We start from the raw sequence: 25,716 nt of genomic DNA, 5'->3' as shown, positions 1-25,716 counted from the left end.
GGTTCCGGGGCGCCTGGCTGGCTCAGTCAGTGGAGCATGTGACTCCTGATCTCGGGGCTCTAAGTTCAAGCCCCACGTTGGGTGTAGAGATTACTTAAAACTAAAATATTTTTTTAAAAAAAATAGTGAATTCCGCTTTCAAGTATTTTGTCCTGTTGTTTAAGAAATCCGTGTGCTCTACAACGTGTGTTGATTTTGGATTCAGAGGAAACGATCAATGTGACATCTTTAAAATTATTTTATGTCCCAGATATGAATGGTCTGATATGTATAGTTGGCATAATTTTCATGACCTTAGTGGGGTTTTAAAGCATTTACCCTTGTATTAACCTTTTTGATTAAAGACGCTCTTGTTGACTGATCCAGCAAGTTGGTTGAATAGTGAAGAAGTAGATCAGTAAGGCCATGAGAAACATTTTAAAAATGTGATTACATGAAATGAGGTGGCTAGTCCTCTGATAGCACTTGCGTTTATCATCACGCTGAGCTGTGTTCACATCTGTTGCGTGACTGACAAAGGCCTTTGAAGTTTGCTCAGAATACAACTAAAAAGGCTGGTCAGGGAAGGGATGGGGGAGGTGGTGGTAGAAAGCCTGCTTTTACCCAAGTGTCCCATGTAGATAAGCACCAGGGTACAGAACTAGTAAAGGATGGTCCTCCAAGCCTTGGATCTTCTCTTTCATTCACTTCCTTCTGCTCAGAGGAGCTGCTAAAGTAATTTACAGTTTGGAGAGCTGTGATCACCCTACCTGAAGCACTAAAACCTCATGGTCATGCTTCCAGTTTATCACAGGCCATAAATGCTCACAAGTTGTAATGGACTAAACGAGCCATTGCCCAAGATTTTAACCCAGATGATAACACCACTGAGGCAAAGCCTTTTTTTTTTTTTTTTTTTTAAAGATGAGTGAATGTGTAGCCTACTGGATATTTCTAGAGCTCATCTTTTTACTTTATGCTTTTGAATTTGATTCAACCAGATCCAAGGTTGGCTTTCCTATTTACAGAAAGGTGCCCCTTGCCTTCCCTTTCCTTCCCATCTCACTACCACCTCTACCCCAGTGGGGCTCAAGGTGCGCGGTTTGACTGATCTTGCAGTTAGAACAGAAAGGAAAATGATGTTAGCATTTGCATTTGATCAAGAGTTAGGCTTCTACTTTCAACACAGGTCAGCAACCACAGAAAGCAGCCTTGTTGGAAATAGTGCAGGGGAAAACATACCCGCTGAGTTTAGAATGATTACCAAATTCCAGCATACTGCCTTCTAGTGAAATCTAAGTTTTGTGTTAGAGTCATAGAAATTACTCAAAAATCAACCCTCTTAGCAAAATGAGTGGATTTATCGATGCCAGAGAACAGATTTATTTAAAAACTCAAGAGTTCTGCTCTAAAAAAAAAATTAAAGGAAGATTGCCTCAAGACATTATGGTATTCTAAAACTTCCGAGGCCCTTGGTCATGTCAGGGATTTTTGTGGGCTTTTGTTTTTTTTTGCCTTATAGCTTGTTTATTTATTTATAGTTTTTCCATTCTGACCACCTACATCTACTCTCTAAATGCCATAGAAAGGCAAAGAGCTAGAAAGTATCACCAGTTTTGCCTCTTTACTGTCTATCTTTTGGACGGGTTGGAAACCTAGTTTTTGTTGGCTTTTTGGTGTAGGGTTTTCTTTCTTTCCACGTAAGTAACAGCAGTCACCTATCCTCTTGCCCTCATGGGCTGGGGACCCACAGGATTGGTATCACCTGGGAGCAGGATAGAAACACAGAATCTCAGCCCCAGCCCAGACCTGCTTAATCAGAATCCGCTGTATAACAGGTTTCCCAGAGGATTCCTTTTCACACTCAGATCTGAGAATGGCTCATGCTGTGTTTCGGTCTCCTTGGCAGGTTTTTAGTTTGAAGGGGTGGGTGTTCCTTGGAAGCAAAAAAGAGAGACTCAGAGCACTTCCAGAAGCAGAGGGTTTACTGAAGGGACATACATGGACCTGAGCTGGAATCCAAAAGGAAGATCCGAGGCAGCACTAGGGGCAAGCTACCCCCTGCTTCTGCTGCCTCCTCACCTTGACTTCTACTTGCCCATCATGGCTCCCCCAATCCTTTCCTCCATCATCATATCTAAGAGCTAGAATCTGGCCCAGTATGGTGTTTTTCTTCCAGGCATCCATAAATCACTGGAGTGGACTCTTGGATCAGCTGGGGGCAGGGACAGGCAAGTGGTCTGAATAAAGGCTGCCCCTCAACGGACAGGCAGGGAGAGAGCCCTGAGACGGGCTCCTGGCCACCTATAAATCTCATCACAGTTTATAAGAACCCCAGCATGAAATTCTGAATGCACTTGGGGAAAGGCACTTCCCAAAGCCAATGTCAGTTTGAGGCAAGGAAATAGAAAATGTTTCTAAATCCATTTATTACCAGACCTTTCCAGGGTAGGAAAGAGGGAAAGGTGAATGTGGAGAATTGAACATTCATTTTAAGACGTTCTGTGGGCCAGTTACTTTAGAGACTTACCATGTCAAGATACAGAACTATGTACATGGGAGCCTGGGGAGACACAGTCCCACTGGCTGACATTTGCTGGGTGACCATTCAGAAGACAGGGCACCCCCTTACTTCTCTTCAAAGAGACTAATAGCGTAGCTGAGTTTATGAAGCCTAGGAGAAATTGTTAGAGAAAAGCTTAGTGTTTAAAAATTATTATGAAAGGATTTTAAATCTTTAAGAATTCTAAGAATTTGAGTATTTCTAGAAAAACTGTAAATCGCAGAGCAGATATCTCAGCCATCAGGGGACCAAAAACTAACCCTCTGATGCTGCAACAAGGGAACCTGACATGATGGAAGCCGCATGGCCTCGTTTTACAGCATGACCCAGAGTCTGTTATAGCGCGGAAATGGGGATGATCTGGTTTGCCGGACTTCTCTCTGCTGGTCAGGCCCCTCTTTCCCTGCCTTCTCCCTCCTGGCTCAGCCTGGGTTATGGCGGCAGGGGGACTGATCCCGGCCTCCTCCGCGCTCTGCCCTGCAGCCTAGCCCCCACAGGCTGCTACTTTGGCTTTCCTGGAGCACAGCTCCACACAGGGGCCCCCCCGATCTGCTCAAGCTGCGAGGGCGTCAGGTCCCACCGCCCCGACCTGACCAAACCCCCGAGCGTCCCAAGGGCCTCGTGCCCCAGGCCCCACCTTTCCCGCCCCTGCTTCCCATCTCCTCTGATGGTCACCTGCCCCTGTCCAAGTGCGCCCCTGGTCTGCCCCTGCGGGACCCCTCCTCACTCTTCTGCACGGTGGGGGTTCATCCTCCTCTCAGCAACTGTGCTGCTCACATGCCACTCCCCCTGTTGTTTCTGTGGTTTTCTTTTTAAGCCAAAGATGCCATTCCTTTCACACTGGGTCCGAAGTCCCTTGACGATAGGGACTTGAAAAGCTCCCTCTGAGACTGGCAGCACAGAAAATCAGAGGGCACTGTAGACTTCGCACTCTGACTTCTGTCAGAATTTGCATACCTGGTGGACTTACTGGCTGTGGTCTGTGTGGTCTTGAATGAGTCACTCGTCTGTCCCCGACGCACTTCTATGTTTGTAAAAGAACACAAATGGCAAGACAGGCTTGACGTCCTGGCTTACGTCTTCTGCCGCGCTTCGCCAACTCCCGAGCGCCTCTTGAGCCTTCAGCTGCAGCTCTGGTGGTTATGGCAGGTGCTCGGTAAATGCCGAGGCCCAGTGCAGCGGCAGGACAGGGATGCTGGAGGCTCCAGTCTCAGCCAACCGCATTAACCTGCTCATTCATCAAGGCTTTTATAAGAGCTGCTAACAGGCCGGAGAATTGCTGGGTTTGAGTTTCACCTCCTCCCCCTAACCAGGTCACCTTCTGGAGGAGGTGCTAATGAGCAGTGAAATGACCAAAAGGTGGGCTGTAAGGGAGGAAGCAGCCGGGAGCACTGCTAGATCATCAGCTCTTGAATAAGGGAGGCCTCCAGCGCTCAGCCCTGCTTGGCCACCAGGAGAATAAGTGTGCAGGGCCCAGAGCGGCAGCGCTGGTTCCGGACGAGCTCTGGAAAGAAGCCCAAATAGGCCTATCTCTGGCCACAAGCACCCAGCCCCCTGCCTCCACCAGGGGCATCCCGGTGTTGTAATAGCTGCTCTTTCTCTTCTTGGGCAGGTTCTATTTTTAATGATCACCTTCTTGGCAGACCCATGAAGCCACACAATGTTCCTGGCAAGTGCCGGCCTCAGAGTGCCATCAGCCTTGGAGGAGCTCGAGCCTTCGGTTCCAGAACCGGTGGCCGGAGCAGGCCGACCCAGGACTGGCAGGTTCCCCAGACACCTAGAAGCCAATGAGCCAGCTGTGAGTGTGGGGAGGAGCGGAAGCAGACGCTGTCTCATGGGAGCACCCTCAGCCCCACCCCCCCATTGGCCGAGGGGTGCGGGACCTGGCTGGCGGCCCCATGGGCTCTAGCCTTCGTCTGCCAACACCCTCACCCCAGGGGCGAGTGCTCAGCCCTTCACGCTGCTGCACGTGAGAACCACGCGGGGAGTTTTTTTAAAAAATGCTTAAGCCTCCCCCCACACAAAAAAATGCTTAAGCCCAGACGCCATCACCAGGGCTTCTGACCGAGTTGGTTTGGGGAGTCTGTTAAAGCTTGCCCAGGTGGTTCTAGGGCCGCCTGACTGGAGCCCCGCGAACAAAGGCACGGCTAGGATGCCGCATGACGGGAAGCGGACCGCGGCTGGGAGCCCCCCTGCCACCGAGAGGCTGCTGGTCTCTCAGGCAGCGGGCCCACCTCCCAGCTCCAGCATTTCTGCAGTTGGCAGAGGAGAGGCGATGCTGCTGCCAGCCTTCGAGAGTTGTCGTGGGGTTCACTGAGGTGGTATGTGTGCAGCACTTGGCACTTGGTAACGTATTCCTTTCCTGTGTATTTGTAGCCCTTTTACAGATCACAGGGGGTTTTTGTGTGTGTGTGATTTAAGTCAAGATATTTATAATTCAAAAATTTTAAGAAAAATTTTGAGATTTTTTTTATAGTTCCCAAAGGGGCGTGGGTTATCTTTCAGAATGACACCTAGAAGAGTTTGCTGATGAGCTTTCAGATGCAGAAAAGTGTGTACCTGGAGGCTGACACATGTTCAGGCTTGAATTTGTTGTCTGCTCACAGGAGCCCTTGACTTTGAGGCATGTGCAATTCTGTAATTTTGTGCTTAGAATATGTCATTGGGTGGGTGTCCGAGTTACCCAGAAGGGTTGAAATTCACCCAAAAGGCACAGTAGCTCACTGGAAATCACAGGACCTTTGGGGTTCTGGTGGGGGAGCGTGAGTTCTGGCTGTGAGGCAGAACGGATTTCTGAGGGAGCCAGAGGCTCTAAGGCAGTGGTGCTCAAGTGTAATAGCTGCATCGCTCTCACCTGGGGGGGTTGTTAAAACAGATCGCGGGGTCCCACCCCTAAGTTTCCAATGGAAAGGATCTGGGTTGAGGCCAAGAATTTGCATTTCTAGCTCATCCTCTGGTGATGCTCAGGTCTGGTGACCACACTGTAGGCCCACTGCTGTCCCATGAACTGGGGAGGAGATGCAGGGATGAGGCAAGCTGCCTTGGGAGCAGTTGCAGAGTCTGTGCCCCAGGGCAAGAGGCAGCCCCAACATGCGGTCAGCTGTTGGAATTTGTGGGTAGTTCCCAGGTGTGGTCCCCATCCCTATTTCCGAGGCTTCCTGGGAAATAGATAACCTAATCCTCAATAATAATTAAGAGCTCATTTTTATCAAGCTCATAACATGTCATGGACGGGCTCCTTTACCTAATGTGATCCTCACAGGAGCCCTATGAGACAGATGCTGTTAGTGGTATCACCACATCTGTTCTACGGAGGAGAAAACTGAGGCTCAGAGAAGTCCTATAACTTTCCCAGTGTCCTACAACCTGTAAGTGGTGAAGCCAGTATCTGAACCCAGGATATCCAGAACTATGAAGGGTCTGGGGTTTTACTCTACTTGCAGTCTAACAAATGAGCCTACTTCAATTTCACGGATGCTGGCCACAGACACGATACTCCTGGGTCAGAGACAAAGGATGGTTTATTGCTTGTAGAATAGCAGTAGCCAGAGCATCAACAAGTCTCCTGAACCTTAGTTCCCACAGGGCAACATGAAGAGAGTCAGCTGACACTTTCACAAATGGGTAATGGGTTGAGTTACAGGAAAGGAACCCGGAGATTAGGGGACCTGAATCTTCTGCAGTGGGCAGAGAGCATGCCTGAGCTCCTCTATGGAAGGAGACACTCCATCTTCTAAGGCTGTATGCTATACAGAATCCCTAAAAAGATAGTACGGAACAGTGTCATTCAGCGTCTTGTTTTGCTAGATGTGCAGAAACACAAAGGATCCATGGAGAATTGTCTCCTAATAGGTCTGTGCTTGTAATACTCTACACCAGGGTCAGTTAACTACAGCCCATTGGCCTGCAGCCTGTTTTCCTACTGCCAGTGAGCGAAGAATGATGTTTACATTTTAAAGGGCTGTGAACACACACACACAAGAATAAGCAAAAGAAACTTCATGTGGCCTGCAAAACCCTACTATCTGGCCCCTTCACTGACCCTTTACCTAGGCCAACCCCTGTCCTATCTCTACTGCTTCTATAGCCCTGGCTAGACTAATGCCAAGAAGTAGGTGAACCTAACTTATTCTGACATTTTTGTAAACATTATGTTTTCTACCGCTCGTGTGTTGCAGGTTAGATTCCTCAGGAAGCAGACTCTGAGATGAGTTTATGTGTAGAATATTCATTAAGGGTTGCTTTGGTATTGATACCTGTGGAAGATGGGGAGGGGAGTCTAGTGGACAGAGGGAGGAGCCAAGCTGTGATTCAGGCCCAGCAAGACTCAGTCCATTCCACAGGGAGCTCTGGACCTAGAATATGCCCTCAGAGTGTTCCCAAGTTGGGCTAAGATTTCCAGACCTTTATACTCCTGCATCAATTGGTTATAGGATATTGGCCACCTGGGAAGGGGCCAAACCTTGGGTGAGATGGCTCTCTGGAGCTGAGGCAATCCCAGGGAGGAAGAGATAGTGTGGTCTGTACTGAGGCAAAACTGAAAGCTGTCTGCCCAACACTCCCAACAGCTGGGACCTTTTGTTGAAGGGGCCTTTGGGAGGTGCATTACTATGTCCATGACCTAGTACAAACATTTCAGGGCCATGACAGTGGGATCTACTATGTTATAAACTTCTTACGTAGGAGTGATTTTTAAAAATCTCTTTACCCCCTTGGGGTGCTAGGTGGCTCAGTTGGTTAAGCATCTGCCTTCAGCTCAGGTCATGATCTCAGGGTCCTGGGATTGAGCCCTGAGTCAGCTCCCTGCTCAGGGGGAGCCTGCTTCTCCCTCTCCTTCTGCCCTTCCCTGCAGCTCATGCTCTCTCTTACTCTGCTCTTCCTCAAATAAATAAATAAAATCTTAAAAAAAAAAAATCTCTTTTTGCCCTGAAGTACTTAGCATAGGGGCCTGCAAGTAGTAAGTATCTAGTGAGTATATAGTCAATGAGAGGATTAATGGATGGTTGGATGGATGGGATGAATAAATTATGTAAGTTGAAGCACAAGACCTTGTCTTCTAGTTTTTTGGTCTTCCTGTCATGGTTCTTTCCTGCTCTCCTTTCTCTCCCCCAACCCAATCCATTTTAACTCTAAAAATCACCTAGTGATAAAATGCTAAGAATAGTGATGTTCAAAAATATGTGTGCAATGAATGAAAAAAAAGAATCAAGTACAGAACAGAATTTTAAATCTAACTTAAAATTCTGAATACTCCGGTGTATCTTCTTATAATTTCCTTTTTCATGAAACTCTTCTAAAGTCTCTACTTAAAAAATGTTTAATCTTTGTTAGAAACTAATTCTGACTTGTAAGAAAAAAGAAAACAAGGTATATAGGGATGCCTGGCTGGCTCAGTCAGAGTGTGTGACTCTTGATCTTGGGGTTGTGAGTTCAAGCCCCACGTTGGGCATAGAGATTACTTAAAAAAAATAAAATGTAAAAAAATCCAAAAAACAAAGTGTATAAAGTAAAAAACTTACGTCCTCCCTTCTTAATTTTATTAACAGCATGTTGTATGTCCTTTTAGATTTTTTAAATGTATATACTATTATCTAGTTATATGTAAATGTGTTGTTTGTCTAAAATGGTGTCATAAACATAGATTATTTTTTCCTAAAAAAGCATATGACAGACATCTTGAGGTTACTATATTAAAGACTGCTGGCATTTCAGAAAATGCCCTAGATATATCCTATAATGTCCAACCCAAGAATTCATTAAAGGTGATTTAAATTGAATTCAATTTCTAAAGTTCATTCTCCCCGATCCTTTATTTTGATCCCTATTCCCTGGGTTTGGAAGGTGAATTAGGCCGGAGAAAGAGCTACGAAGAACTTGCCTGAGGGAGAGAGCATAGTAGTGTTAAAATTCTGTGTGAGTCAAGGTGGGGAGATGGTGCATTCAAGAACACTTGGAGTCTGGCAGGTCTTCCTCTCCTAGAAAGATCGGGGAGGAGGGTGATAGGACTAGAACGGAGCCATCTCTGCCAGACTTAAAAACCCCCATGTCTCTAGAAGTTCTGTGGCCCTTATCAGCCAATCAGGGGTCCAAATGTCACCAGCTCATGCAGACTTGATGAGGCACAGAAAGCCATTGCTTCTGAAACTTCTCTAAGAAGCCAGAGCCCAAGAAGCTCTGTGCCCTGAAGAGTAGGACCCTGAGGGCCTTGACCCTGCCGCAGTCACCTCCTCCCAGCATCCACGTCTGTTCATCAGGGGCCCTGGAGACGGAAGCCCGGCTCTAGTATGCCACCTCGTTCTCACTCCTTCCAGAGGCTGTTCTTAAAATCAGCTCAAACAGGAAAATAATAACTGTGATGGACTTGACCTTTGAAAAAGAAACATTAGATCCTCTTTCTGGTAGCTGGGAAATGCAGCACTAGCAACAAAACTGTGTAAGTCACTGACAGAAAAGGGGCCCGTAGCTACAACTCTCACCAATACAAATGAGAGGCAGGCAAAGGCAAATTAAAATATTATCTTGTGGATGCTTCAGCTTTATTTCCCAGAGATTTACTGTGTGGAGTTGTAGACTGTGTTTTCCTTCTTCTCCTCAGCCCCACTGCATTAGAATTGGAACAGTGGATGTGGCTCACTGCAGGCTTTCACCCCTTGGCCAGAATTAGACCTCAGGGAGGAAGAGGCAGTGTGGTCTGTACTCAGGGAGACATCAGGACTCCATCTCATCTGGGGCCTTGGTTTGCCAGACAATATCCCAGAGCAGTTTCTGACAAGTGAAGTGGGGGAAAGTAGGTGAATCACAAAAGAAAGAATCCTTGAAAATTTTCTACCACTAAATCCATCCCAGGCAGAAGTAATTTTCTGCAGTTTTTGTTGGTAGTTGTTTTGAGATTCAAAGAAACAAAGAACAACCAGTTCAGTAATAATGATAAGAAACAGTGACCAATTATCCAATAACAGGGGTAAAAAAATAGAGGAGCCCTTTAAAAACTGAGTTTCATAATAGACGACAGAATTCTGCTTTCAGTGGTGGCAGATTAGGAAATGTGGATCAATGTACTTGTTGAGGACAGTCAGAAAAGCTGGACAAAATCATTTTAAAAATCTGCTTGAAGGCATTTGAGAGCTAATAAGGCAGGAAACGATTATCAGGTTAAGACTCAGGAGAAGATAGTGCCCAGAGCAATTGAAACCCAGGGGCATTAGGCTCACTTCTGCCCACTACGGAAGAGGTGGTGGCAAGTTTGAGAAGCTAAGCAGGGCTCTGATAGCCTTGCAGGACACAGGGAGACAAAAATCGGAATCTAAAGCTTCCCCAGGTGAGGGAATACAGTCAGCCTTCCATAATTTGGGTGATACCCCTAAATATCTGTATCCTGGAAGTAAAGATAACCAGAAGTAAACAGTCTCAAAGGGTCTGAAGCCCACCTTCAAATCCTCTCATCCCTGGATTTGGATTTAAGAGGATCCCAGATACCTGATGTCCCTAGTTAACATTTAGAAGCAAAGATAAATCCTTTTTGAAGGAATAACATCATCTTAAACTTCAAATTTTTCTACAGTTTTTCTTAGCCAGTTTCAGGCACTCAATCAAAAATAACCAGGCACTTGAGGGAAGAAAATACACAAATACAAATCAAAAGAAACAACACACCTACAGGGAATCCAGACCATGGATATATTAATAAAGACTTTAAGATAATAATGTTTGATACGTTCAAAGATATGAAAGATAAAAGTGAGATTTGGGGCAGAGAAAAATCAAAAGAAAATTAGAACTGAAAATTTCAGTAACAGAATTGAGGAACTCATTGAGTGGGCTTAATAGAAAATTAGATACAGTTGAATAGAAAATCAGTGAACTCAGGGCACCTGTGTGGCTCAGTCCTTTAAGTGTGTGCCTTCAGCTCAGGTCATGATCTCAGCGTCCTGGGATGGAGCCCCATGTGGGGCTCCCTGCTCAGTGGGGAGTCTGCTTCTCCCTCTCCCTCTGCTCCTCCCTTCTGCTCATTCTCTCTCTCTCTCTCAAATATAGATAAAATCTTAAAAAAAAAAATTAGTGAACTCAATTGCACTTCTAGGTATTTATCCAAAGGATTCAAAAATAGTGATTCAAAGGGACACATACACTCCAATGTTTATAGCAGCAATGTCCACAATAGCCAAAATATGGAAAGAGCCCAGATTTCCATCGACAGATGAATGGATAAAGAAGATGTGGTATATATATATGTGTGTGTGTATATATATATATATACACATACACACACACACACAATGGAATATTACTCAGCCATCAAAAAGAATGAACTCTTGCCATTTGCAACGATGTGGATGGAACTAGAGGGTATTATGCTAAGCGAAAATAAGTCAGTCACAGAAAGACAGATACCATATGATTTCACTCAAATGTGGAATTTAAGAAACAAAACAGATGAACATGGGAAGGGAAGGAAAAATATAATAAGATAAAAACAGGGAGGCAAACCATAAGAGACTCTTTTTTTTAAAGATTTTATTTATTATTTGAGAGAGAGCATAAGCGGGGGGAGGGACAGAGGAAGAGGGAGAAGCAGATTTCCTGCTGAGCAGGGAGCCCAACTTGGAACTCGATCCCAGGGCTCCAGGATCATGAACTGAGCTGAAGATAGATGCTTAATGGACTCAGCCACCCAGGTGCCCCAAGAGACTCTTAACTATAGGGAACAAACTGAGGGTTGCTGGTGGGGAAGTGGGTGGGGGGATGGGGTAATTGGGTGATGGGCATTAAGGAGGGCACTTGATGTGATGAGCACCGGGTGGTGTATGCAACTGATGAATCACTAAATTCTACCCCTGAAACTAATAATACACTATATGTTAACTAGCTTGAATTTAAATAAAAATTTTTTTTAAAAAATTAGTGAACTGACAGGTCACAAAAAAAAATTTGGAATGATATTTTGAATGATGAAATAAAAAAACAAACTGGAAGAATAAGAGACACATTCTGTGAGAAGGTCTAACAAAATGCATAATTGGAATCCTGAAAGTCAAGGAGAGAAACTGGGCAGAAGCATTATTAAAGGGATGGTAGCTGGGAACTTGAAAAAACTGATGAAAGATATGAAGCTACAGATTCAAGAATCACTACAAACTCCAAGCAGGACTAATAAAAACAAAACAAAACAAAACCCAGACCTTGGCACATTAGAGTACAACTATTCAAAACATTTTCAAAGAATTGACCAAAAAAAATATATATATATATATGACTGCCAACTTAGAATCCTATTCTCAGTGAAAATATCCTGAGATAAAATGAAGGTGGAATAAAAACTTGTCAGCCAAAAATTGATGGATACGTCACCCGCATTCATGTACTAAAGGAAATACTAAAGAGCGTTCTTTACAGAGAAGGAAAATGATCACAGATGGAAATAAGAGATGAAGAAAGGAATAAAGAACCATGGAAATAAGAAATAAGAGCAAGGGAAGTGTAAATATATAGGGAACATAAATATTGATTATGATAATGCTTTGTGGAATTTATAATATGTATAGAATTTAAATGCATGGCAACAGTGTTGCATAAATTCAGGAAAGCGGGGAGGAGGGGTAAATTAATAAGGTTTTTGTATTATCAAAAGAGGGTAAAAATACAAAGCAACATTAGCTTTGATAAACCAAAGATCTTTATTGTAGTCTCTAGGGTAATGACTATAGGAATAGTAAAGAGTGATCCTGTCATAAATGTGATCACCTCCACCTGTGCACACACACAGAGAGAAGGGACGGTCCATCAAAATTTTTAATTGTGGTTGCATGTGGATGAAAGCAATCTGGGTAATTTTTACTTCTCTGTATTTAAAAAATTTTTCATTTAACATTTAGAGAAGGGAGCATCAAGGAATCTCTTTTAATTTTATGACTTGTCTATTTCCTTTTCGAGCTCTTCTGAACTACAGCTAGATGATTAAAAATAAATTTGCCATTAATTTGAAGCCTGCTTTTTAAAAATTTAACAATATAACCTCATAGCTCTCCCTGTCATTAAATATTATTATATAGTATTTGTAATGGCTGTAGAATAGTACGTTGTATAACTGCTCTGTAATTTATTTTCCTATTGTTGGACATTTGGATGGTTTCCAATTTTTAGAAGTAAAAAATACCTCTAATAAGCAGTCCTTCATACATGATTTTTTTCCCTGAAGATATATTCCTAGAGGTATAATTGGTGGGTCAAAGGGCTGACAAAATAGTAAGTTTTTTGCTTCATATTACCCAAGTGCCTTCCATTAAGGCTGTATCTAGTTGCTTTTTAATGGACCAGCATAAGAGTATTTGGGAAATATAAAAAAAGTTTTAAAAGTGTGCACACAGTCTGTGTCTGTGACAGCTTGGAGCTTGCTCTCCATGCTGCTGTGGTCACATCTGGAGAATGAGACCCAATGGTGCAGGATTGTGTGGAATTCATAGAAAAGAAGTAATCTTAGGAGTTCATGTTAGGGAAAGCTTCATGGAGGAGGTGAGGCTGGAGGGAGGCTTCAAAAGCAGATTACTGCCTGGTTCAGAGGTCAAGGAAACAGCTGATGTGAGGCAGAGACAGACTGGCCCCGGCAGGAGGGTCTCAGAGTGGCTGGTGGGAGTAGGTGCTACCTGCTGCCGCTTGGAGCAGGAGCGTTAGGCTGGCCACAGACCGGGCGGCCAACCCCGGCTGGACTGGGTAAAACAGGTAGCAGCATCCGGGCTCTGGAGCAAGGCAAAGGCTTGATGAAGGAGACGTGTTGGTGTCCTCATTTGACCCCCACACTTGGTGATTCCTCAGAAATGGACAGAAATTGGGGTTTTTCTCCTTTTCATTAAATTAAGGGGGGAAAAAAAAAACCCACTTCTGCCAATTTGCTAGATATTCTTGGAAGGATAATAAAGATGAAACTTTCTTCCTCTCTCAGCAGAATGGAATTAGACTCACCTTGTTAGATTGTGCTGCTACCAATTAGAGAGAGAAGAGAAACTCGGAGGAAACATTCTCCACTTTTCAGCTGCTCTTATTTAATCCGTGTAAATTCCCCCGGGACCTTAAACTAAATCGACCACCAAATATTGAAAAATAAAAACAAACTGTTAATTAAAGGGATTGCAAGGCATGCCTTTCCTTTGGCTTAGGAAAGGAGGCGGGGGCGGGGGGGGGGGGAGTGGAGATGTTGGATGGGAATCCCTTAAAAGGTGAGGAAGAGGGCGCCTGGGTGGCTCAGTCGGTTAAGCGGCTGCCTTCGGCTCAGGTCATGATCCTGGAGTCCCGGGATCGAGTCCCGCATCGGGCTCCCTGCTCGGCAGGGAGTCTGCTTCTCCCTCTGACCCTCCCCTCTCATGTGCGCTCTCTCTCTCATTCTCTCTGTCTCAAATAAATAAATAAAATCTTAAAAAAAAAAAAAAAAAAAAAAAAAAAAAAGGTGAGGAAGAAAGAAGTTTAGGGCGCCTTTCCTTCTCTCCAGGGATTTCAAAGCAAAGATTTGTGAAGACTTCAGGATACCCGGCCAGCACTGGCTCTTGTGAAAGCAGGTAGGGGGCCTCCTTACGGCCTGGTGGAAGCAGGCGGTCTCCCTGCGGCAGGTGCCCTGGAGCCTGAGCGCAGCCGGCGGCCTGGGGAGGGGACCCGGGGACCCGGGGACCGGGAGGAGCGGCGCGTCCCAAGCCGGAGCGGACGCCAGGTGACTCCTGCCAGGGCAGACCCCCCCACCCCGCCCCCTCCAGGAGCAGCCTAGTTAGCCCGTTACACAAACACACAGCCACAGTCTGCCCGGAAGAAGGCGCTTCGCACTGGGGCAGGTCACCCGCGAGCGCAGCTTCTACAGCAGCGGGTTGGAGCGGGAGGAAAAGGTGCCATCATGGGACAGCGGGGCCCTCTGCCTGCCTGCGCCTGGGTACCTCCCGCGGCCGGGGATTGTGTCCCTCATCTCTGCCCCCTCTGCGGGGCTTGGACTGCGGGGGGAGGGGAGGGGCTTGTCACTGAATTCAAAAGGAGGACTTTGGGGGGTCAAGAATCTTGGATTTTTAACTTCTGAGTTTCTATTGTTCTTTAATAAAAGGACCTGAGGTTTATGAGTGACAGAGTCACACTACCCAGGTGACTTTAGGTGATTTGCTTTTTCTCTTCAAACCTGTCTCCTCTGTAAAATGGGGCTAAGAATAGAGTACACCTCAGAGGATGCTGTATTAGGTGACACGATGCCCTTTACCACCTAGCGGGGGCCTGGCACACAGTGCTGGCAAAATTGGGTCTCATTCACACTCCTGAGTCCGGGAGAACTGTTGCCTGGATGGACCTCAGTAGTAGTCAGGGGCCAAGTAAAAATTACAAGCTTCTTATTAAAAGAAAAAAAAAATCTTCCTTTTAAAAAAATCTTGAAGGCAGATGTGTTCCTTCTGGGCAAATACGCCATATCTGAATCCAAGCATGAAGTGGGGTTCAGAGGTAGGACAGGCAGGCAATCATCGGTAGGCCTCCCAGGCTGTGTGAGTATCAACCAGATGAAACCAGGCCCCCAAGAAATGTGAGGAGCTGCATTTTATCAACTATTTAGTGCCCTGCTGCTCTAGTTCAGGTCTTTGTTTCCCTGATTTTCTCTGGCTCAAACATGTGTACTTTTGTGGTAATCTTGACCTGTATGGGAAGCTGGAAAATAATTAGGTGGCACCGAGTTGGAATACATTTATATATCCACAGGATTTCAGTCAAGGGAACTCTTCACTCCACCAAGCTCCATACACTAGGATTTTAACTTCACCTGATCCAGGGTCTAATCGCTGTCCTGTAGATGACCAGCCTTCAGTGTGGATACTGGCCCCATACCATAGGGTTGCTGACTCCATCCATCAGAGGGTGTAGAAGAGGAAGGGGGTCCAGGGCTGGGGCTTCATCAAGGGGATCACCAAGAGCCCCAGTCATGTGCAGATGGACCAGCAGTAAAGATGCAGTGTGGTCGTGGAGGCCGTGGAGGCCCCCGGGCAGGCTGGCCATCTCCGCTTGGCTCTGGGGCCTTAAATTGCACTAGGCGGCAACCAGATGGTGGGGCTCAGAGCCTCCTGCAGGGGTGGCTTTGTCCCCTTCAGGGAGAACAGGGAGGGCTGGGGGGGGGTGGTGTGGAGAGTGATCCATGCTTCTGAGGGTCACCCAGAAACCTCTCCTGCTCTCCGCTCAAGGCCTTCACTTTCCAAACATTTGCAGTCTTCCCCCATCCCTCTCTCTGTCCCCTTTCTCTCTGCATCCTTAACATAGTCCGATTTTGCTAAAAATATGTTAGTAACTGACATCCTGGAAAAGAATGAGTGAGATAAGTCATAGCTTAATGCTCTGTCTCTTAAAATTCACATCCAGTTTGCCAGGTGGCAGGAATGAGAATGTTCTTTGATGTTGATAGTTGGCCAAGACACCCAGAGAGAGGCCCTGGCTGAGCAAAGCCAAGGTGATGTCCACCCTGTCAGCCCACCTTCATGTAGGTCATCCCTCCCAGTTTCCTCCACAGGCCCAGAAATCTTACCTATATAATCATTAGAAATATGACCTCTACATGTTACATTTTTAGTCATGTGCTCACATTATTCCTTCGGCCCCCAAATGCATCATTGAATTGTATATAGAATGTCTCCTTTGCTGTGTGTTTATTGTATTCGGTTTTTAGTTAATTAATTTTACTGAGTAATACATGAACACAGTTAGAGACAAAAAATGTCCAGGTGAGTGGACATGAAGAGCAGGCTCCCTTCCTCCGGCCCCTGCCACCTACCCCAGGGCCTTTGTTTCCCCTGAACAAGGAGCAACCACACTTCCTGGTTTTTCTACACCCTCTCAGAGTTAGGCTATGTACATACCAGCATGGATGTATGTATGTTTGCATGTGGGCGTGTGTGTGTGTGTGTGTGTAGTAGCCCTTTCAAAGCAGAAGACGTGGTACGCTGTATACATTGTGTGCACTGATTTTTTTTCACTCAACAGTATATCTTGGAGCTTGTTGCACATCAGAATAATCTACCCCATTCCGTGCTGTAATTTAACCAATCCCCTGCTGATGGACAATTGTGTTGTTCCTAACCTTTTGCAATTATGAACAAACTGCAGAGAATATCCTTGCGCATATGTCTTTGGGTAAAATCCATGTATCTGTGATTGTACCTACAGGTTAAAATCCTAGTATTAGATTGCTAATACTAAAGACGTATGTTCTTTTCTTTTTTTTAATTAATTTATTTTTTTTGATGTAGTGTTCCATGATTCATTGTTTGTGTATAACACCCAGTGCTCCATTCAATACATGCCCTCCTTAATACCCATCACCAGGCTAACCCATCCCCCTACACCCTTCCCCTCTAGAACCCTCAGTTTGTTTCTCAGAGTCCACAGTCTCTCATGGTTCGTCTCCCCCTCCGATTGCCCCCCTTCATTTTTCCCTTCCTACTATCTTCTTCTTCTTCTTCTTTTTTTAACATATAATGTATTATTTGTTTCAGAGGTACAGGTCTGTGATTCACAGTGCTCACCATAACACATACCCTCCCCAATAAGACGTATGTTCTTAAAAAAAAATGACATGTTTTTTTCTTCCTCCCTCCCTTCCTTCCTTCCTTTATATTGAAGTATAGTGACAACGTTATATTAGTTTCAGGTGTACATCACATCATAGTGATTTGGAAATTCTATGCATTTCTCACCACAATAAGTGTAGTTACCATCTGTCATCATACAGTTATTGCAATATTATTGACTATATTCCCTAGGCTGTACTTTTCATCCCCATGACTTACTTATCTTACAACTAGAAGTTTGTATCTTTTAATCCCCATCACCTATTTCACCCATCTCCCCACCCTTCCCTCTGGTAACCATCTGTTGTTCTCTGTATTTATAGGTCTGATTCTGCTTTTTGTTTGTTTATTCATTTGTTTTGTTTCTTAGATTCCACACATGAGTGAAATCACATGGTATTTTTCTTTTTCAGTCTGACTTATTTCATTTAGCATAATACCCTCTAGGTCCATCCATGTTGTCACAAATGGCAAGATCTCATACTTTTCTATGGCCGAGTAATATTCCAGTGTGTCTATATACACCACATCTTCCTTACGCATTCATCTACTGATGGACACTTGGGCTGCTTCCATATCTTGGCTATTGTAAATAAGGCTGCAATAAACATAGGGGTGCACGTATCTATTTGAATTAGTGTTTTCATTTTCTTTGAGTAAATACCCAGCAGTAGAATTACTGAATCATATGCTATTTCTACTTTTAATTTTCTGAGGAACCTCCATACTGTTTTCCACAATTTATATTCCCACCAACAGCGTGCAAGGGTTTTTTCCCCTCCAAATATTTGCCAACACTTGTTGCCTGGCCTTCCCATTGATAATGCAGTAGGGATCCCCCATCTTACAACACAGGGCAGGCAGGAAGCTTGATGGGATCCACATCATTTGCATTCACTTCCAGCTGAGCCTTCTTGTTTTCCACCAAGGTGGTGACAGTATTAACCCCAGCTCAAAGGACAGTTGGCCTCTTAGTTGGGGACATCCCCTTTGCCTGCAGCTTTCTTCTTAGCCCAGGCCAACAATCTCTGCTTCTTCTCTTGCTTTGTCTCTGGTCCATACTTGTGGGCCAGCTTAAGCAGCTGAGTAGCTGTGTGGCTGTCCAAGGCCTGGGGGAACTGGTTAATCGTGGGAGGCACTTTCAGACGTTTACAGAGAATAGCCCTTTGCCACTGCAGCCGGATGTAGTGGGGCCATTTGATAAAGTGGGTGAGGTCCCTTTGGGGCTGGATGTCCTGTCCAATGCCAAAATTCTTGGGCCTCTTCTCAGACCGGGGATTGACCACCTTCTTGGCCTCCTGCTGCTTCACGATAACAAGAGCTGGGACCACCTTCTTTCCCCTTTGCCTTCTTTCCTTTTGGCAACTTCCATTTTCTTCCCTTTGCTGCAGGTGCCTCCAATCCTGCAGCCATCCGTCCCTGCTCTGAAAGAAATAGAACACCCATGCCTTCTCTCCCTGGCCTCTGCTCAGACTCAGCGTCAGGTTGAACCATATGGAATCACCATTTTGGAGGTCATAAATGGTTAAATCCCAGCAATTTCATGTGTTTCAACCTAATGCTAACCTCCAACTCCTCAAATAAGTACCACTGAATTGTATTCTTAAAAAAAAAAAAAAGATTTTACTTATTTATATGAGAGAGAGCACAAGTGGGAGGGGCAGAGGGAGAGGGACAAGCAGACTCCCCGCTGAGTGCAGAGCCTGATGCGGAACCCCATCCCAGGACCCTGAGATCAGGACCTGAGCCGAAGTCAGATGCTTAACCAACTGAGCCACCCAGGTGCCCCCTGAATTGTATTCTTAAGTCCCAACCTAAATGGGATTTGCTCCCAGCTTTCCTGTCCCACTCCACCTAAATTGAATTATTCTGTATCACAGCATCTTGTCCTTTCCTCCACAGCACTTACCACAATTTGTAATTATGTATATGTTTATTATTTAATGTCTGATTCTCTAACTAGACTTCTATAAACTCCGTGAGCCCAGGAGCGCACTGTACATCACCGCGTCCTAGCCTCTGGCACGAGGCCTGCCACATCATAGGCACTCAATAAATGTCAGATGAATTAATGTACATACAATGTGGCTCTTTTCATAAGCAGACAGTGTTTTTATTCTGTTGCCAGAGTGTCCTGTACACAGTGGTCCTTCTCATTGTTTCTGGATCCAACATAAGCTTCTAGAACAATGAATGGTTCCTAATCCTGACTGCCCATTAGAAACACCCGGGAAAAGTTTAGAAAATACTGCGGGAGTCTTTCCTCACATCAATCAAAGCAAAGTCTCCGAGGAATGGAGGCTGGGCAGGGTTGAGAAACACTGCTCCCGAGGGCAGAGACCCCATCTGCAGAGGTCTCCGTGCCTAGTGTTGCGAAATCTTAATGCTTTCTTGCCGTTGCTTTAGTGGTGGAGTTTCAGCCCACAATCAGGTAATTTTCTTCTCAGTCCCAGGAACCTTCTTTGGGCACATCAGATATTGCCACCAACAGTAAGCTTTCTTTTTTTTAATTAAAAAAAAAAGGATTTTATTTATTTATTTGTCAGAGAGGGAGAGAGCACAAGCAGGGGGAGCGGCAGACAGAGGGAGAAGCAGACTCCCCGCTGAGCAGGGAGCCCAATATGGGACTCGATCCCAGGCCCCTGGGATCGTGACCTGAGCCGAAGGCAGATGCTTAACCAACTGAGCCAGCCAGGCTCAACAGTAAGCTTTCGAGAACCAATCAAACTTATCTTGCAAGTAACTTTTTCGGTGGCTGTACCAAGGGGTGGCCTATTCATAGACTCAAACACTGCCCCCAGATCCGCTCCAAATAAACAGGAAATATAAATTAAAAGAGTGTGTGCTTCAAAGCAGACTCTCCAACCTCTCCTTCTGACAATCTTCCCATGCTCAGGCCCTTCCTGTAGAGCAATTCTCAAGCCATTATTTAACCCTTCCTTTCTTATCTTTCTAGCTCTTGGGATTTCCCATAGATCACAATTTAAGGGGAATCCACACACCCATCCACTTAACCTTCTTTCTATCCATCCACCTATTTGTCCATTTGAACAGAATACCCACTACGTAGCCTTTCTACACACCCAGGAGCACGTCTTACCTGTTACAGGGCACACCAAACTGCATAAGACATAGTCCTGCCCCCCAGTACCCACATGGAACTAGAAACTGAAACTCGGTATGTGCTATTTTGACAACTTATAAGAAGTGTCACTGGGACATAGTGAGGAAAATGATTCCTTATTGGTAGGAGAAATAAAGGAAGGCTTCACAGTGGTGGCATAAACTGGACACTGATAAGTAGGGGTCCACTAGGTTGGATTTCTCCAAAGCCTGGGCACAAGCAGAACCTAACAAGTAGAATAAATGCAACAGTCTTGGATGTCATCAAAAGGAGTCAGGCAGTAGATAGGTATTTGTTAACCCTTTGTTCTGAACGTGGCATCGGACCACAGTAGGCCCTCTCTTCATTTCCTACGTACAGAACGTGTCATGCATTTGTTACCCACATGCACACACAACTAATTCCATTTTCTTTCTTTTTTTTTTTTTCCTCAAGATTTTATTTATTTGACACAGAGAGAGAAAGCACAAGTAGGCAGAGAGGCAGGCAGAGAGAGAGGGAGAAGCAGGCTCTCCACTGAGCAGGGAGCCGGATGTGGGGCTCGATCCCAGGACCCAGGGATCATGACCCGAGCCAAAGGCAGCCGCTTAACCGACTGAGCCACCCGGGCGCCCCAACTAATTCCATTTTCATAAACGTTATTGATTCCACCGTGTTCTTTACAGCTACTGATTTTATATACTCTTCTCATCGAACTGCAAGTTGATTATTTTCCTTTGTACATATTGTAGTAATTGGGTTGCTTACTTTCATGGCACGATAGTTTTTGCACACTTGGCCAGGGACACTGCTGACATAGCACGCTTTATCTCACTTTACTGCATTGTTCTTATTAATTCTTCCACAGCCAGCTAAGCTGTTTCTCTTGGGAATTGCCTGGGAGGCAGAAAGTCTTATTTCTGTCCACTTTGGTATTCCTCGGGATGAGCAGAATTTTGATTGACTTCACTTTCCAGTAAATACCACCTGCATCATTCCAAATCAGGGGTTGTCTTGCTTATCTATTGCTGCATAACAGACCACACCGAAATTCAGTGGCTTAAAATACCAACAACCATGTATTGTATTTCACAGTGTTGTGGGTCGACTGGGCTCTCCTGGATGGTTCTTCTGCTCCATGTGGTGTGTGATGGGGGCTGCAGGCTTCTGGGGGCTTCACTGGAGGGCACCCCGAAGTGGGCTCACCAACATGGCTGGCAGCCTGCATGGGTGGCTGACTGGAAGTTCGGCTGGGGCTATTGACCAGAGTACCTTAGTTCTCCGCCACTGGGTTTTTCCACCTGGCTTGAGCTTCTCCGAGCATTGTCTGGATTCCAAGAAGGAGTATTTCTAGCACACAGGAGCAGAAACTACAGATCCCTTAAAGCTCAGCCTTGGATGTTACAGTGTCACTTTTGTCATCCTAGTGGAGGAAGAAAGTCACAGGGCCAGCCCAGACTCAAGGCGAAAGGCGGTAGACTCCACCTGTTGGGGAGAGGCGAGGCGAAGCATGTGCAGCCCTCTGTAACATCAGTTCACCTGCAGAGGACACGGTGTACCGCAAATGTCTCACAAATGTGCAAGTCTACTGCGTTTCTTAGAAATCAACTCAAAGCCCAGGCCCAGCCCCTCCTTTTTAAAAAATATAACTTGGGGCACCTGGGTGGCTCAGTCGTCAGGCATCTGCCTTTGGCTCAGGTCATGATCCCAGGGTCCTGGGATCGAGCCCCATATCGGGCTTCCTGCTCAGCCAGGAGCCTGCTTCTCCCTCTCCCACTCCCCCTGCTTGTGTTCCCTCTCTCGCTGTGTCTCTCTCTGTCAAATAAATAAAATCTTTGGAAAATAAAATAAAATAAAATAAAAAATATATCTTACTACCATGGAAAATAATTAGGTTCAGGAACTATGCTTCTGTTTGCACTTCTAGCTCACCCCTTTTGATGACCATTGGCAAATAAAAGCATGCTTGCATTTCGCTTTTTCATTTATATTTTGTCATAATTGCATTTTTTGGTTGAATAAAACTATACCTTTTACGACCTCTAATCAAAAAAAGAGCTCTAATCAAAGCAGGTTTAAATAGGTTTTCTTGACAACAAAAGTGTAAACATAAGCATAATTTGCCAATTGTTCTGATTAGCTATAACATTTGTCCAAGGCAATGTTTGTCTAAATATTGCCAAATTGGTCTGGCATTTTGTATAAATTCGCTTATTCATTAGTTCACCCATTCATACAACCCCTTTTGGACATTTCCACTTGGATAACCCACTCTGGCACTATTGATACAAAGATGAATGAGACAGAGCCCCTGCCTGCCGGGACCTCCCAGTCAGAGGAACTGAAATGTACACACCTTTGTACATAACACGCTCAGTAGTGATGAGCGCAATGCTGGTGCAAGGCCATGGGTGAGGAACACCAGCCAAAGGGCAGTCAATCCTGCCTAGGAGAGTCAGGGAAGGCTTTGCGGAGTATTTATGGGAAACCGGCAGGTGCCACAGGAGGGGGCCCACAGAGGAGCTGGGAGAGGTGGGTCGGGGCAGATTAGGAAGATTGGGAAGAGCGTCAGATGCCACCTTTGGCTGCCTTCCTATAAGCGGTGGTGAGAGGGCAGAGGTTTCTCAGAAGCAAGCGACACTGTCTTGAGGGATGACACTTTCGGCAGTGCGGTGTGGGAATTGGAGGAGAGTGTTTCAGAAAACATCTTCTAGAAAAAGCACACAGATGTGAGAATGGGAGGCATGTTTGAAAAACTCACAAATGGGTCAGCATTGCTATAGAGGAGTGAAGGTGGCCCAGAAAAGCCAGTGGCGGCCCATGGGGCCATTCCAGGTGGTGCCAGGCACCCTCCCGTTGGGTCCCCAGGCCTCTGTGCTCTGGGTGGGCAACTAGGCCACCAGGGTGTGTCTCTGGACCTAGCCGTTTCTCCTGCCCGTGGCATTGTGACGTGGTTAGACTGCCTTCCCAGGCCGCTGGTCCTTCTTGGCTCTTCACACCCACTGGGTCGTGTGGCTCCCCAGCTGCACCCTGCGAGGGATGTTCCATCTGCCATTCTGCTCCGTGACACATCCACCCTGATCCTTGTCTCGTTGGGGGTACAGGATTACAGAGCCCCGGCTGCTGTAACTCTTGGCTTCTAAGGAAAAAAAAAACAGAGTGAAGATTTCAAAGTCCTTTATCATCTGTAAAGTTGTGTGCAAACAGTATTATTGCTATCATTGTGAGGTCTAGAATTCTGCAAGTCCTCGGTGGTAAGGAGACTGGGTGTTTTTAATTTCCTTTAAGTCACTTGGCACAGTCTTTAGTGTTATATATGTCCTCAATAAGTAATAATGGGTGATGAATAATAATTTTGGAATTTTAATACAACAGCCACTGGCCACTAAAGCCCATATACCATGAGAGTGTAGGAACAAAAGTAAAGATGAGAAATTAATGGGACAGTGAGACACCACTCACACCCATTAGGGTGGCTAGAATAAAAAAGACAGGTAATAACAAGTGTTGGGGAGGTTATGGAAAAATTGGAAACTGAATACGTTGCTAATGGAAATGCAAAATGGTGCTTTTGAAAACAGGTTGGCAGGTCCTCAAAACATTTGACATAGTGTTATCATATGACCCGGAAATTGCTCTCCTAGATGTGTATCCAAGAGAACTGAAAACTTACGTTCACATTAAAACTTGTCCATAAATGTTCACTACAGTGTTAATGATAATGACCACAAAGTGGAAACAATCCAAATGTCCACCAACTGATGGATGGAGAAGCCAAATGTGGTGCATGCAGACAATGGAATGTTACTCTGCCATACAAAGAGAGAAGTACTGATGCATGCCACCACGTGAACGAGCCTCGAAAGCATTATGCTGCATGAAAGAAGACAGTCACTGAAGACCATGTACTCTATGACTTTGTTTATGTGAAACATTCAGAAAAGGCAAATCCATAGAGACAGAAGGTAGGATACTGTTTGCCTACGACTATGTGTCATGTGGGGAGGGGGAAGGGGGTGACCGCTAAGGGGTATGGATTTTCTTGGAAGGTGATGAAACATTCTAAAATTGATGGATGATTGTGGAACTGTGTAAATATACTGAAAACCATTGAACTTTACATTTTAAGGGGGTGAATTGTATGGCATGTGAATTATATCTCAATAAAGTTCTCTTAAAAAAGAAAACATCGTGAGGAGAGATTTATAAGCATTGCAACTTTTGTTGCTGTCCATCTGTCCTCTGGTTCTGATCAGCCCTTCATGATGAGCTCCTCAGCTCCAAGCCTGAAGTTGTGACCCCGGCTACAATTCTCTGCCTGTCCCTGCAAGGGGCTGCACGCGTAGTTTGCATCTGCCTCTTAGCCATCCTTACTTTCCCAGAATCCTCGGTGAACCATTCCCTGCTTCTGTAGCGTTAGCCTTGGGTCCCTCAGGCTCTATAAATCACACTCTCCATTCTGCCCTCTCACTTTAAAGCGATCTGAGATACTTTGTATAAAGGATGAGGCAGCACATAAAAATAACTAGTATTGTACCGATTTGTCTCATCTGGTGGTTTGGGGGATACATATTCGTAAAGTTCTAGCAAATGTGAGAAGCCACAGAAAATTGCCTCTCCTCCAAATGGAAGAGCTAGATTTTTTATTTTGCTTTATGGATCAGTGAGGTAGGTGCAATGATATTTTACTTCATAGTTTTTCCACCCAGCCTGCCGAAACTGCCAGGCCAACTAAATGAGCCAGCCAGCCTCCAGTGGGCCCGGAGGCAGCCATGAGGAAGGCAGACTCTCTGGATTCATGGGCCGACCAGCTGCATCTCCCCAAACTGCAAATGCAACTTGAAGTATACGACTTACTAAGGGAGCACTTTGTTACAGACAAGTTGAAAGAGTATGTTTGACAGTTGAAGTCAGACCATTTTGATTTTTACATAAAAATGGTTAAACATTGTCTTGACAGGTTTATTCTAATTTGGTAAAGGCCATAATTTTATGGGATGGTAACTGTTTCCTTGCAGTCATGATTCCTGCTGTTACTCTTACATTTTCTTCTAATTGGCAGATTGATGGGCTCCCAAGAATTTGCTCAAAAACCATTTGCAGAAGAAGAAAGACAAATCAGAAGGGCTTACTTTTTCCCCTGAAATACTACTTCTAATAATGTTGGTAAGGGGGCTCTTTTTACGCACAATTTACAAATTATTTCTGGCATATTAATGGATTTTTGCCTATTTAGATTTTATTTGTATGAAATGTGCTTAGTTTAAAAGTCAAATACTACTACAAGACCTCTGAAGAAAAACAGCAATCCTTTCCCACCCAACCCCCTCCCCCAATTCCTGCTTCCATGAGATTCCAGGAAATTCCTTTCATCTCTTTAGCTGTTCCTCCTGTTGTTTCCTTCATGTTTCTAAATAAAAATATTATACTGCTATTTCTTTATTTTTCAGGTCTAGGTATTGCTCATTAACTTCCTGCTTGGAAGGTCAGAATTCAGCTCTCTC

General features: G+C 45.1%; 1 pseudogene; it reads right to left on the bottom strand.

The window, feature by feature from the left end:
- Nucleotides 1–2,607: 2,607 nt before the first annotated feature.
- LOC110579915 lies at nucleotides 2,608–18,522 on the bottom strand (annotated as a pseudogene).
- Nucleotides 18,523–25,716: the final 7,194 nt, after the last annotated feature.

Source organism: Neomonachus schauinslandi, chromosome 12 (assembly GCF_002201575.2).
Source record: "Neomonachus schauinslandi chromosome 12, ASM220157v2, whole genome shotgun sequence".
NCBI lineage: Eukaryota > Metazoa > Chordata > Mammalia > Carnivora > Phocidae > Neomonachus > Neomonachus schauinslandi.
This window is presented reverse-complemented; position numbering and strand designations above follow the sequence as displayed.